Source organism: Euphorbia lathyris, chromosome 9, assembly GCF_963576675.1.
Source record: "Euphorbia lathyris chromosome 9, ddEupLath1.1, whole genome shotgun sequence".
Lineage (NCBI taxonomy): Eukaryota > Viridiplantae > Streptophyta > Magnoliopsida > Malpighiales > Euphorbiaceae > Euphorbia > Euphorbia lathyris.
The window spans coordinates 16,894,426-16,908,899 of NC_088918.1; the positions used below are offsets into that span (position 1 = coordinate 16,894,426).

At 38.3% G+C, this 14,474-nt stretch overlaps 1 non-coding gene across 1 annotated transcript; it reads left to right on the forward strand.

Moving 5' to 3' along the window:
- Nucleotides 1–10,792: 10,792 nt before the first annotated feature.
- Nucleotides 10,793–10,899, forward strand: LOC136207755 (small nucleolar RNA R71). The gene has a single exon (XR_010676882.1). It is a non-coding gene; the product is annotated as a small nucleolar RNA R71 (small nucleolar RNA).
- Nucleotides 10,900–14,474: the final 3,575 nt, after the last annotated feature.

Below are 14,474 nucleotides of genomic sequence, written 5' to 3' on the forward strand. Positions count from 1 at the left end.
GAGAGTCACTGTGTAGTGATTGCAAACGTGGTGGGTATTCAAACAAATAACAATTGGTACTATTTCTCATGTAATAAGTGTCCAAAAAAGGTAAGATTAAATAAATAAAAAATTAAGAACCTAAGAATTTCTCGCAGCTGTCGAGCCAACCCTTGCCGCAGACTACCCTCTTCCGTCCTCCGTTCTGACCGTCTCCGCCCCTTTCATCCCACTTTCACCTGGTTATTCTTCATCTCCCCTATCAGATTTGGCCATCTCCCCCCTTGCTAGTTTCGAAGCAGCTTCCCCCAATTTAGGAACTCTCACTCGCCGACCCGATGCCAATCCGGGCTGCCCGTTCTCTCCTGTCTCTCCTCTTAAGCTGCAAATCATCTGGGATGGATTCAATTATTGATAGAAGCTCTCGAATTACATTAAAGGAGGAAGCTAATTCTAGGCTTGTGCTGGAACAGGAAGAAGCGGAATTGCAACCACGGCTACAGAGTTGGAGTCTAATTGGGACTTTCCTCACGGACCGCCCGATTAAAAGTTTATTTATGAAAACGACCTTAGCTGATGTTTGGAGCCCTTCTAAGGGTCTGTTTGTTGAAGATATGGGGCCAAACCTATTCCGATTTGAGTTCTATCATCTGTGGGAGCGAGATAGAGTTGTGCAGGGAGGTCCATGGACCTTTGAGCAACATTTATTAATCCTCAAACCGTTTGAGGAGGGTCAAAATCCAATGGATGTCGATTTATCTCAGGCTGATTTCTGGATTCAGGTGCATGATCTTCCAGCTGGCTTTATGTCTGAGCGTGTTGCAGCCAGCATTGGTAATTTCGTAGGAGCTTTCATTGAAGCAGACCCGAATAATTTTTCAGGATTGCTAGAACGTATTTGCGCATCAGAGTGTCAATCAATGTTTTCTCCCCGTTGAAACGGAAAATGCAGATTAGTGTAGCCGGTGGTACTGTGTTTTGGGTCAACTTTAAGTATGAACATTTGCCAATGTTCTGTTTTGTCTGTGGGCACATCGGGCATGCTGATAAATTCTGCCCTGCCCTACTACAGGTGGCGGATCCATCAGTAGTGGAGAGACCGTATGGACCAAGGCTTAGAGCTCCCACGCGCTGCTCCTCGGTTCAGCCATAGTCAAAGTTCCTGTTGAATCGTCCCCTTTAATTGGTGCCTCAAACCAGTAGTTCTGTTGGGCCTATCAGTAATACAGGGGTGGAATCAATAATTCGTCCAGTGTGTATTCCAAAGGTAGCGTCGGTAGTCCCGCCAGGCTTTGGTACTAGAGGTAAGGGTTCAGCTGGGGCAGGGGGCAAGGAAAACGGTCTGTGGGGTGGTATCAAGTTAGACAGTTGCAATATAGAAGGATTTGAGAAAGAAGGTATCGAGCTCTCTGACCCTAAGCGGAAGCGGACCGGGGTTGATAGTAAATAGAGTAACTTGACATTGCTTAGGGAATTAGAGAGGAATAGTATGCAGGGCAGTATTTTTGGAAATAATGAAAACCCAGAGGCGAGCCGCGGACCCTCGGCTCACGATGAGCAATGAGCCTTTTATCTTGGAACTGCCGGGGGATTGGGAATGCCCGGAAAGTTCATCAGCTTGTTGACTTTGCTAGAAGTCACCAGCCCGAATTCATTTTTCTTATGGAGGTTAAATGGAGCCGTTCAAAAGTTGAAGCACTAAAGAAGAAGCTCTCATTTCACGGATTGTTTTTCGTCGAGCCTGTTAATAATGGAGGGGGTTTATCTCTTCTTTGGAAAACGCCTAACTCGGTCCAGTTGTTGGGGTTCACTTCTAAATTTATTGACTTTAAAGTTACTTTACTTGGTTTGCCGGAGTATCGATTAACCAATTTTTATGGTTTTCCTGAAAGGTCTCGGAGGGCTGATTCTTGGCAGCTGTTAAGGAGCCTGTATTCAAACAATGATGAACCTTGGGTTGTTATTGGTGATTTTAATGATATCCTCTCTCAATCTGAAAAGCGGGGCGGAAATAGACAACCTCCTGCACTTCTGAGAGGCTTTTGATGCGCATTTTACGTATACGTGCATGTGAAGGCAAGTGTACCTTAGTCGTGTATCAAGTAATAAAGTGAAAGTAGAGTATCGTTCCCACAAGGATGGTGATTATAAGTACTAATCTCTTTGCTTACTATCTATTATTTAAACAACCGAAATGTAGTGTTTGTTGGACAACCAAACTAAGACTTAAGCAAGAAATGAAATAAAAATTACACAAATTAAGTGAGAGATTACTTATAATAAAAGAAACTAAGGCTTTTAGCTTCACTTAACCTTTTTGCTTGGTAATAACACTTAACCCCTTTTAAGTTGTTTTATCCTTCTTAAGATGGCGATTTTTCTTATTAACTATTAGTTCTCGAGATTGGTTCTAAACTCTTGACTAATTACTTTCCCTTGGTCCGGCTCAAGTAATTAATCAAGAGAAGCATTAAGTTTTCTTAGTTCCAAACCTTCGATTTATTACTTTTCCTTGGTCCGGCTCAAGTAATAAATCTAAGATTTGTAATAAGATTTAATCTAAACCTTTTTAACCTTCTTTACCTTGGTCCGGCTAAAGTGATTACTTAAGATTCAAGAAAAAAAACCGCTCAAGTAATTAGTTCTAAACTTTCGATTAATTACTTTCCCTTGGTCCGGCTCAAGTAATTAACCCAAAGAAGCATTACGTTCTCTTAGTTCCAAACCTTCGATTTATTACTTTCCCTTGGTCCGGCTCAAGTAATAAATCTAAGATTTGTAATAAGATACATGAAAAACCTTGGAAAACCAATAAGCCATACTAAATGGTCGTTAGGTCCAACTTATGAATTTCGATTAATCAATTTAATCACGATCAATATAAACGATTAATTATATTCAAGTAGAGAGTTGGCTCATCTCCTACAAGCATTAAGAATCATAAGTTAGTTCTTAAAAATGATAAAGATAACTTAAATAGGTTAATAATTACCACATAATTAAGGTTAAGATCCGCTTTTAGCCTTAGTTAAGAGGGGTTTAGCCCATCATTAAATTAAAACACACTTTAGAAAGATAGATAATAGAGTTCATATTAATAAAAGAGATTAAAGTTTAGAAGAAACCGTAATGACGATTACCGAACGAACTTCTTCGGTAACTTGAAACTTACTTTTATTAGATGAATTTTTGCACAAACAACACTTCAACAACAATAACAACAACATAAACAACTGATTCTTAAGGAGAAGAATCAACAAAATAACATTATAGAGGGAAGAATTAAGCCTAAGCTTGGTGTGTCTTCAAATGGCACCCAAGGCCTCCTTTTATAGTAAAATGGTACACAAAATTCCAAAGACCAAGTCATCCTTATGGCCTCCCACTCCTTATCATTTGAATTTAGCATTTAAGAGAGCATGGGGGAAGATTTTAATAATTTAGGAGTTGAAATGTCAAAGGAATCTTAGGCTTCAACATATTCATCAACTTTGGATAATTTTCTGGGCCTGATTCACTTCGAATTTGGAGATGATTATTATTAGACATTTGTTCATCTTTCTCTTAGCTTTCCAACGCATTTTGAATCGCCTCAATCCGAGTCCGTATGAGGGAGAAAAGTTGAAAATACGAAAATGTATCAAATCTGTCCTAGTGTGAACAATTAGACTCTTATCTTGCAGCACCTATCCGTGACGAAGTGCACGCTGGGTGTCACTAAAGATCCTCTTTTCTTGTCCCTTTTACTCCCGAGTTGCCGCCTTAAGCCCCGACTTGGTTATTTGTACCGAAAACCTTGCGAAAGTGCCTAGAAAACACATAAAGTGGCTTAGATACATAAAATGAAGAAAAATACAAAAACCATCATTAAAATTTATTAAAATAGTACAAAATAGCTAGTAATTAAATACTAAAAATGCTATAAATTATGACAATAACAACACCCCCAAACTTAAGCTTTGCTTGTCCTCAAGCAAAGAAAAGCGGAAAACAATTTATCGTCGAATAAGTTAACGTAAAGACAGGAATTATTTCAATCGAAAATGAGCAAAAATTCTATATTCAAATCTCGGACTATTTCTTTGGATAAAATGATTTGTTTTTACACTCTTATTTTCCAAACCGACATTTTTCATTATGTTGAATAAAATTGAACCAATTTAAACACCTCACATGGAAGTCACTCTTACGCTCAAGTGTTTAGGGCATTAAATTTTCGCTCAAATCCGATAAAAACACTAACTATTAAAAATTTGCATGGTCATCCAAATCTTTACCAAACACGACTGACTATAAACACGATCAAAAGGTCTTTAACGGGTTGTAACGTTGGTTGGGGGTAAAGGTATGGAGAAAAGGAAATTTGTGGGTAAATAAATTCACGGGTAATTATTTGATAGATTCTCAAGAGAGATTTTCTCTTTCAGAAATTCAAAATTTTGTAACGGAAATCTCTCTTTTATTTTTATTTATATATATGATACTATATATTTTTATTTATATATATATATTTTTTTTCTCTTTTTTTTTTGACTTTATATATAAATATCAATATGAATTTTATTTATATGTATATATATATATAGAAAGTATGAAATATACGAAAATAGAGAGGTATAACCGTTATATATCGGTAGAAGTGTTTGTCTGAATTTCGTATTTATTGTGAATCATCATCTCAAGCATATTGGTTACTAATTACCCATAAATTTAGGGGGAACAAAAATGGTATTTATGAAGGAAATGCGGCTTGTAACGTGGTGAAATGAATGGAATGTCTAGGCTCGAAGGGGTGAACGACGGAAAATATGTTTAAGGTGGGCTATCATTTTGAGTATGAAATGTGGGGGTAAAACAAGGAAGGCCTTAATCATGTCGTGTTTTGAGCTAGACGCGTGAGGTTTTGACCGGTATTTGATGCAAATTCTCAAGTTTCGTGTAATTATGGAACACTCGTGAGAAAAAAAAATGAAGCATTAGTGAATGCTTTTTAAATTAGGCTCAAAAACTCACTTTGGAAAGGTAATGTGTGCCAATTAACTCAATTTTATTCCTCAAAATGTAAATGTCGATTTGTTAAATACTGAGTGAAATCAAAAAAAATTTACGTATTCAAAATAGTCCAAAATTCGTTTACAAAATTTAAGATTTTCAAATAAAGTTTCATCCTATCAAAATTTAACATTTATTCTAGACAAAATTTTGTTTGATTTTCTTGTTCGATTAAAGCAAAACTTTAGAGTGGGGTTTTTATTCAAAATTATTTAACAAAAATATTTATTTAAAAGCTAAATAAAGATAGTAAAAATAAAGAGAAAAATAAAGGTGGTGAAAATAAGGTGCAAAATAACACCAAAGTAAAAATAAAGTGTAAAACAACATTAAAATTAGAGGTACGTCACACGACTGAAACAAAAGTACGAAAAGAACAATAAAAGAGAAAATAAAAATAACGTTCTATCCTTTACTCCCATCCCCCATTAGTGTAGCATTTAGTCCCGAAATGCGAAATAAAAACTAACACTAAAGTAGAAAGTAAAGGATAGAAGGACTCCCTGTCGAAGGCAACTGTGAGGATTATAGTGTGTGGGGTTGATCGGAGGTAGAAATTAAATGATTAATGGAGGTTATCGCTGGAAAAGTCACCGGAGATGGATGGGGGGATGGACGGCTGCGCTGCAAAAAGAGAGAAGAAGTTAGAAATAAGGAAGAGAACAAAAGTGAGGCATTAAGCCCTCCTAATCACCTACCTCGTCGAGGTTGATCCCAGCCTCGTCGAGGTCGGGATGAACCTCGTCGAGGTGATGAGTTCCAGAGACTTGCAAAGTCTCTGGAACTTTACACTTCGACGAGGTGATGTTCACCTCGTCGAGGTGAGGAGTTCCAGAGACTTGCAAAGTCTCTGGAACTTTACACTTCGACGAGGTGATGTTCACCTCGACGAGGTGTACCTGTAGCCTCTTTTTTTTTTTTTTTTTTTTAAAGATAAAAAATAAAACGAAAATAAAATTGAAATAAATATATATTATAAAAGTAAGAGTGAAAGTTGAGATAAAGAGGTTAGAAATATCGGGTTGCCTCCCGACAAGCGCTAAGTTTAACGTCGATCAGCTCGACGTTATTGAGTGGCTAGTTGCTCGTGGTCGGGGCATTGAGGTATACGACAGAATCGTTCATGCTTGTGTCTCCGGCCTCATATAGTTTCACTCGTTGTCCGTTTACTTTGAATGGTGCCACACCTTTTCGTTGAACCGCGACCACTCCCGAAGGGAATGTTTCGGTTACTTCATACGGCCCGTGCCATCTTGACTTCAACTTACCGGGAAAAAGTCGTAACCGAGAGTTGTATAGAAGAACTTTATCCCCCGTTTTGAATGTTCGTGGAATGATATGCTTGTCATGCCAACGTTTAGTCCGTTCTTTATATAATTTCGCGTTTTCATATGACGAAAGGCGGAATTCATCGAGTTCGTTGAGCTGCATCAAACGTTTTTCTCCTGCAGAACACATATCAAAATTTAAAAACTTTAGAGCCCAAAACGACTTGTGTTCTAACTCTACGGGTAGATGGCATGCTTTTCCGAAAACTAGACGATACGGTGAGGCACCTATAGGGGTTTTAAAAGCCGTCCTATAAGCCCACAAAGCATCGTCTAACTTAATCGACCAATCCTTTCGGGATGAATTTACCGTTTTTTCTAAAATGCTCTTTAATTCCCGGTTTGATATTTCAACTTGACCACTTGTTTGGGGATGATACGGGGTGGCTACCCGATGGGTGACTCCGTATTTCGCCAACAATTGGTCAAATTGCTTGTTGCAAAAGTGCGTGCCACCATCACTAATGATTGCTCGGGGTGTTCCGAATCTAGTGAAAATGTTTTTCTTTAGGAACTTCGTAACCACCCGAGCATCATTAGTAGGTGAAGCAATCGCCTCTACCCATTTTGATACGTAATCAACTGCAACAAGCACAAACTGGTTACCAAATGAATTCGGAAAAGGACCCATAAAATCAATGCCCCACACATCAAAAATTTCACAAACCAATATACTTGATAGCGGCATTTCGTGTCTACGTGATATGTTACCCGTTCGTTGGCACTTATCGCAAGATTTTACGAACTCATATGCATCTTTAAAGATCGTAGGCCAATAAAACCCACACTGTAGGACTTTCGCAGCCGTACGGTTTGGACCGTGGTGGCCACCGGGTTCACGTGAGTGACAAAACTCAAGTATAGATCTTACCTCTTCTTCTGGGACACACCTACGAATTACATTGTCTCCACAAACCTTAAAAAGGAAAGGCTCATCCCATAGATAGTGTTTTGCATCGGCGAAAAACTTACGTCTTTGTTGGTATGTGAGCCCGTGAGGAAGTATATTACCTGCTTGAAAGTTTACGAAATCGGCGAACCATGGTAATGTTGATACGCTAAACAATGATTCATCTGGAAAGAACTCCTTGATCTCTCTTTGCACTTTGGTTTTATGTGGTTCAAACTCCAATCGTGAAAGGTGATCGGCAACCACATTAGCTACCCCTTTCGTGTCTCGTATCTCCAAATCAAATTCCTGGAGTAGGAGAACCCATCTGATCAATCTCGGTTTTGCATCCTGTTTAGATAAGAGATATTTTAGTGCGGAATGATCAGTGTAAACGATAACTTTTGAAAGCACAAGATAAGAACGAAATTTATCAAAAGCGAAAACAATTGCTAGTAGCTCCTTTTCGGTTGTTGTATAATTTTGTTGTGCTTCATTCAACGTCCTACTAGCAAAGTATATCGGTTGAAAATTCTTATCTTTCCGCTGTCCCAAACATGCTCCAACTGCCAAATCACTGGCGTCACACATTAGTTCAAAAGGTAAACTCCAATCGGGACTAATCATTATTGGTGCATCAATTAACTTTTCTTTCAATAGTTCAAAGGCGGATAAGCATTCTTTAGAAAAGTTAAACTCAACATCTTTCATCAACAGTTGGGTCAATGGCTTTGAAATTTTCGAGAAATCTTTTATGAAACGCCTATAGAATCCTACATGCCCGAGAAAGCTTCGGATAGCCTTAACAGAATTAGACGGTGGCAATTTTGCAATTACCTCCACCTTTGCCGGATCTACTTCTATGCCTTGACATGATACTTTATGGCCTAGAACAATTGATTCATTGACCATAAACTGACATTTTTCCCAATTTAGAATCAAATTAGTATCTTCACATCTTTTAAGCACTAGTTCCAAATTATGCAAGCAACTATCAAATGTTTTTCCAAACACGGAAAAATCGTCCATGAAAACCTCCATGAAGTTTTCAATCATGTCATCAAAAATTGCCATCATGCACCTTTGAAAGGTAGCCAGGGCATTACATAATCCGAAAGGCATTCTACGATAGGCAAAAGTTCCATATGGACATGTAAAAGTTGTTTTCTCTTGGTCGCTTGGAGCAACCGGGATTTGCATGTATCCGGAATAGCCATCTAAATTACACATATAAGCATGTCCCGACAATATTTCAAGCATTTGATCGATGAAAGGTAAAGGAAAATGGTCTTTCCGAGTGGCATCATTCAATTTTCGGTAATCAATACACATGCGCCACCCGGTTACCTTTCTTACCGGGATTAGTTCATTTTTTTCATTAGCTTGAACAGTTATACCTCCCTTTTTAGGTACGACTTGTATCGGACTTACCCAACTACTATCCGAGATTGGATAGATGATACCTGCATCAAGGAGTTTTAGAATTTCAGTTTTCACCACTTCCTTCATGCTTGGGTTTAGGCGTCTTTGAGGTTGGGCCGTCGGTTTAACTTGTTCTTCCATGAAAATTTTGTGTGTGCAAATAGAAGGACTTATTCCTTTGATGTCCGCCAATGTCCATCCGAAAGCTTTCTTGTGATCTTTGAGCACATTAATCAATTTCTCTTCCATTTCACCTGTCAAAGAAGAAGAAATTACAACAGGTAAGTTTGAGTTTTCACTTAAAAATGCATATTTCAAATGAGATGGTAAGGGTTTAAGGTCTAATTCGGGTGGCTCTTCCAATGATGATTTGGGCCTTGGTTTGTCCCCTCGAATGATTTTCTCATATTGGTCACGGATCCACATGCAATCCTCGGGGTCATAAGTCAAATTGGCAATTTCTCGATCTATCACGACCTCCTCTTGATTTAACCCGAGACCATTTAACATTACTTTTTCCAATGGGTCTTCACACATGTCATTTTGAAAAACATCTTTAACAACTTCGTCTGTTATATCAAGAAAGTTGCAATGGTCAATATTGTCGGAAGGATACTTTAAAGAATTGAAAACATTAAAAATCACTTCCTCATCTTGTAACCGGAGAATTAATTTCCCTTGTTGCACATCTATAAGTGTTCTCCCGGTTGCTAGAAAAGGACGACCCAAAACTATCGGGACTCGATCATCCTCCTCCATATCAAGAACAATAAAATCAGCCGGAAAGATGAATTTATCCACTTTAACCAACACATCTTCTACAAACCCTTTGGGGTATGCAAGAGAACGGTCGGCTAATTGTAAGGAAACCTTAGTGGGTTTCGGCTCTCTTAAACCCAATTTTCGAAAGATACTTAATGGCATGAGATTTATGCTTGCTCCAAGATCACATAGAGCTCTTTCGAAATACATACCACCGATAGTACACGGGATAGAGAAACTTCCCGGGTCCTTCAATTTGGGTGGTAGTTTATTGAGTAGGATAGCCGAACATCCTTCCGTTAATTTCACTGTTTCATTATCCTCCAATTTTCTCTTTTTGGAAAGTATATCTTTTAAAAATTTAGCATACATGGGCATATTTTCCAAGGCTTCCGCAAACGGAATATTTATATGTAATTTCTTGAAAATGTCGAGAAATTTGGAGAATTGTTTTTCTTGTTTCTCCTTGTTCAACCTTTGGGGAAATGGAATTTTTGTTTTGTAAGGTTGAACAAGTGGATCCGCAAAAAGCTTTGGAGGAGATGAATCTTGAGGTTTAGAAGTACTTACCTCATCCGTGGTATCTTTTACCTGTTTGCTCGGAGCCGATTGTAACTCTTTGTTGTTTCTCAATGTGATGGCTTTCACATGCTCCCTTGGGTTTGTTTCCGTGTTGCTTGGAAGGGATCCCATAGGACGTTCGGATATGGCTTTTGCTAATTGGCTTATGCTCGTTTCAAGCCCTTTTGTAAACGTCTCTTGATTTCTCTTCCACTCCTCCATACCTGCAAGACGAGATTCCATTTTTGCAAGAATTGTTACAATAGCCGAAGCTTCATCACCAACATTTCTCTTTTCATTAGGATTAAATCCGGGTGGAGGTCTTTGCGGATTTTGCACATTTTGATTATTAGTCCATGAGAAATTAGGGTGATTTCTCCAACCATTATTGTATGTGTTGGAATACGGATTAGATTGCTTAAAATTTCCCACAAAGTTTGCACTAGCGGTATCCCCAAGAAATGGGTTTGCCGCTTGACAATCCTCACTCTTATGTCCACTTAAACCACATAAATCACACAAATTATTTTGGTTCAAATTAGCCATTAATAGATCCAATTTTTTATTTAACTCATCAATGCCGGATCTTGATGACGAATCAACCAAATATGTTCCCGCTCTTGTTTCGAGGTTTTTCTCCGCTTGCCAATGAGAGCACCTTTCCGCCAATTCTTGGATTAAATCATAAGCCTCTGTTTGGGTCTTCTTAATGATGTTTCCACCTGTGGCGGAATCAATTGTGGCACAGTTAGCGGAAGATAAACCATTATAGAAAATACTAACCTGTTGCCACTTCTCAAATCCATGATGTGGGCATTTCTTCAATAGTCGACGGAATCGCTCCCATGCATCATATAATGTCTCTCTCTCGGTTTGGCGAAAAGAACTTATCTCGTTTTTGTACATCGCCGTTTTAGATGGAGGGAAGTACTTAGCTAAGAATTTCTTAACTAACTCATCCCATGTTCCAATGGATCCGGCCTCGAGAGAATCCAACCAGTCAGCTGCATCATCCCTTAAAGAAAAAGAAAACAATTTTAGTTTAATAGCTTCTGGTGGTACCCCATTTTGCTTAAGCATAGAACAATGTTTAACAAATTTATTTAAATGGGAGTTTGGATCTTCTCTCGGATCTCCGCCAAATTGACCGGAGTTTTGTATAAGTTGGATCATTGCCGGCTTGATCTCGAAGTTGTTTGCTCCAATGGTAGGTTCCACGATACTTGAATTCATGTCCAAACGGTTCGGAGTGAGTAGATCCATGATGGAACGTTCCTCTTGTGCCATGTTTGCTCTTCGATTAGCCAAGTTCCTGTGGAAAGTACGCTCAATTTCAGGATCGGGAAATAATAAAGGCCAACTTAATCTTCTTGTATTCATAAAACAACAAAAAAAGGAAAATAAAACGTCTAAATTAATAGAAGCTCGACTAGATTAATATTATAATTCTACTATCCCCGGCAACGGCGCCAAAAACTTGATGCGCGTTTTACGTATACGTGCATATGAAGGCAAGTGTACCTTAGTCGTGTATCAAGTAATAAAGTGAAAGTAGAGTATCGTTCCCACGAGGATGGTGATTATAAGTACTAATCTCTTTGCTTACTATCTATTATTTAAACAACCGAAATGTAGTGTTTGTTGGACAACCAAACTAAGACTTAAGCAAGAAATGAAATAAAAATTACACAAATTAAGTGAGAGATTACTTATAATAAAAGAAACTAAGGCTTTTAGCTTCACTTAACCTTTTTGCTTGGTAATAACACTTAACCCCTTTTAAGTTGTTTTATCCTTCTTAAGATGGCGATTTTTCTTATTAACTATTAGTTCTCGAGATTGGTTCTAAACTCTTGACTAATTACTTTCCCTTGGTCCGGCTCAAGTAATTAATCAAGAGAAGCATTAAGTTTTCTTAGTTCCAAACCTTCGATTTATTACTTTTCCTTGGTCCGGCTCAAGTAATAAATCTAAGATTTGTAATAAGATTTAATCTAAACCTTTTTAACCTTCTTTACCTTGGTCCGGCTAAAGTGATTACTTAAGATTCAAGAAAAAAAACCGCTCAAGTAATTAGTTCTAAACTTTCGATTAATTACTTTCCCTTGGTCCGGCTCAAGTAATTAACCCAAAGAAGCATTACGTTCTCTTAGTTCCAAACCTTCGATTTATTACTTTCCCTTGGTCCAGCTCAAGTAATAAATCTAAGATTTGTAATAAGATACATGAAAAACCTTGGAAAACCAATAAGCCATACTAAATGGTCGTTAGGTCCAACTTATGAATTTCGATTAATCAATTTAATCACGATCAATATAAACGATTAATTATATTCAAGTAGAGAGTTGGCCCATCTCCTACAAGCATTAAGAATCATAAGTTAGTTCTTAAAAATGATAAAGATAACTTAAATAGGTTAATAATTACCACATAATTAAGGTTAAGATCCGCTTTTAGCCTTAGTTAAGAGGGGTTTAGCCCATCATTAAATTAAAACACACTTTAGAAAGATAGATAATAGAGTTCATATTAATAAAAGAGATTAAAGTTTAGAAGAAACCGTAATGACGATTACCGAACGAACTTCTTCGGTAACTTGAAACTTACTTTTATTAGATGAACTTGTGCACAAACAACACTTCAACAACAATAACAACAACATAAACAACTGATTCTTAAGGAGAAGAATCAACAAAATAACATTATAGAGGGAAGAATTAAGCCTAAGCTTGGTGTGTCTTCAAATGGCACCCAAGGCCTCCTTTTATAGTAAAATGGTACACAAAATTCCAAAGACCAAGTCATCCTTATGGCCTCCCACTCCTTATCATCTGAATTTAGCATTTAAGAGAGCATGGGGGAAGATTTTAATAATTTAGGAGTTGAAATGTCAAAGGAATCTTAGGCTTCAACATATTCATCAACTTTGGATAATTTTCTGGGCCTGATGCACTTCGAATTTTGAGATGATTATTATTAGATATTTGTTCATCTTTCTCTTAGATTTCCAACGCATTTTGAATTGCCTCAATCCGAGTCCGTATGAGGGAGAAAAGTTGAAAATACGAAAATGTGTCAAATCTGTCCTAGTGTGAACAATTAGACTCTTATCTTGCAGCACCTATCCGCGACGAAGTGCACGCTGGGTGTCACTAAAGATCCTCTTTTCTTGTCCCTTTTACTCCCGAGTTGCCGCCTTAAGCCCCGACTTGGTTATTTGTACCGAAAACCTTGCGAAAGTGCCTAGAAAACACATAAAGTGGCTTAGATACATAAAATGAAGAAAAATACAAAAACCATCATTAAAATTTATTAAAATGGTACAAAATAGCTAGTAATTAAATACTAAAAATGCTATAAATTATGACGATAACAGCTTTAATACAGCGGTCACAGATTGTGGCTTGGCTGAAGTTCATATGATAGGATATGAGTATACTTGGGAGAGAGGTAGGGGTTCTGCTAATGCTATTGAAGAGAAAATTGATCGAGCACTTGCTAACACTAGTTGGTTCTCTCTGTTCAGTTCTGCATATGTCAGTAATGAAGATGCTCACTATAGCGATCACTCTATCTCTTCTTATCACTATGAAGCAACACGGGGCCCGGGGCTAGACGATTTCGGTTTGAAAACTCTTGGATTGAGGAGGCGGACTGCCTTGATCAGATTAAAACAGCTTGGCAAGATCGTTCTGACAACTGTCTTCTGGATAAGCAAGGAAAGTGTGGCGCATTACTTGAGAAGTGGGGGATGGCTGTTCGGAACCGTTTTAAAAAGGAGATTCGGCAGTGTCGACAGGTTATTAAGCGACTGAAAGACAAAGAAAGTGCTTCAGACCGCGAGGCCTTTGCACAAGCCCGTAGTCGGCTTGATGAACTTCTCCTTCAGCAAGAGATGTACTGGAAACATAGAAGTAAGACACTTTGGCTTAAGGCAGGGGATCTAAACTCCAAATTTTTCCACTCCGCAGCTAGTATCAGGCGAAAGAAGAATGAGATCAGTAAACTAAAAGATGAGGCAGGTATCTGGATCGACTGGAATTCGGGTTTGTCTTCTCTTATTTTTAATTACTTCAATGACATATTCACTTCCTCTGGTTGTGTGGCTGCCCCTGTGTTGAATAATGTTTGATAACATCGAGATATTATCCCGAGGACCAAAAGAGATATTCACCTCAAAGTACGCCGCGTAGTGATCCCCAAAGGGAAGCCGTCAGGCGGATCTCCACGGATCAGCTCTGAGAGATCCGCTGGCGAACCTATGAGGCGAATCTCTCTGTTCACCTGATTCGCCACTATAACGGCTGGCCGCCGACTCGGCCATAAAGAACATTAATGGGTTATCAATTAGCTAACCGCCAGGTTAAAGATAACTCGTAACCGCCATTAATGGAGCATTAATGGAGACTTTCTAGTTGTCTGAAGGTTACAACTTCTCAGCTATATATAGCCTGATTCCCTAGGCTACTAAGGTACACATT